Consider the following 645-nt stretch of genomic DNA (forward strand, 5'->3'; position numbering starts at 1 on the left):
CTTCAAGACAAAACTTGACGCTTTCCTCTCCACGATACCAGACGAACCAATGGCTCGTAATGAGACGCAGTTTAGGGCAGCTGTGTCAAATTCTCTTATACACCAGATGTGCCATCAAAACTCTTGATTGGACCATGTCAGGTGGGGGAGAAGAGCCATGCAAGGAACGTGAAAATCACGGTGGTGCACCAGCATGACCGCAGCCACTTGGCTGAAACACAAAAATAAATAAATAAATACATGATCATTTACACACACACACACACACACACACACACACTTTACTTCACACAAGGACACATATGGAAACGTGTCCACACATGAATAAGTGGAAATTTTACCGGTGAGTGTATTAAATTATAAGGCACAAAAAGAAAATGACTCTCCCCAGACACAACAGTATATATATATATATATTATATATTCATCTATATGCATAGATGCATACATATATACATACATTCATACATATTATATATGTGTGTATGTATTAATAATAAATTAACGATACATATATCCATATATATATGTATACACACATTTACATAAATATACATATCTCTATATATATATATATATATATATATACATTTACATAAATATATCCATGTATATATATATATATATATATATATATAAATATAT

General features: G+C 31.9%; 1 protein-coding gene across 1 annotated transcript in view; it reads right to left on the minus strand.

Moving 5' to 3' along the window:
* The window catches only part of LOC106880257 (neuroglobin), a 125152-nt gene that overhangs the window by 30464 nt on the left and 94043 nt on the right, over positions 1-645 (minus strand). The window lies entirely within an intron of this gene.

The sequence above is a fragment of the Octopus bimaculoides genome, chromosome 3 (assembly GCF_001194135.2).
Source record: "Octopus bimaculoides isolate UCB-OBI-ISO-001 chromosome 3, ASM119413v2, whole genome shotgun sequence".
NCBI classification, from domain to species: domain Eukaryota; kingdom Metazoa; phylum Mollusca; class Cephalopoda; order Octopoda; family Octopodidae; genus Octopus; species Octopus bimaculoides.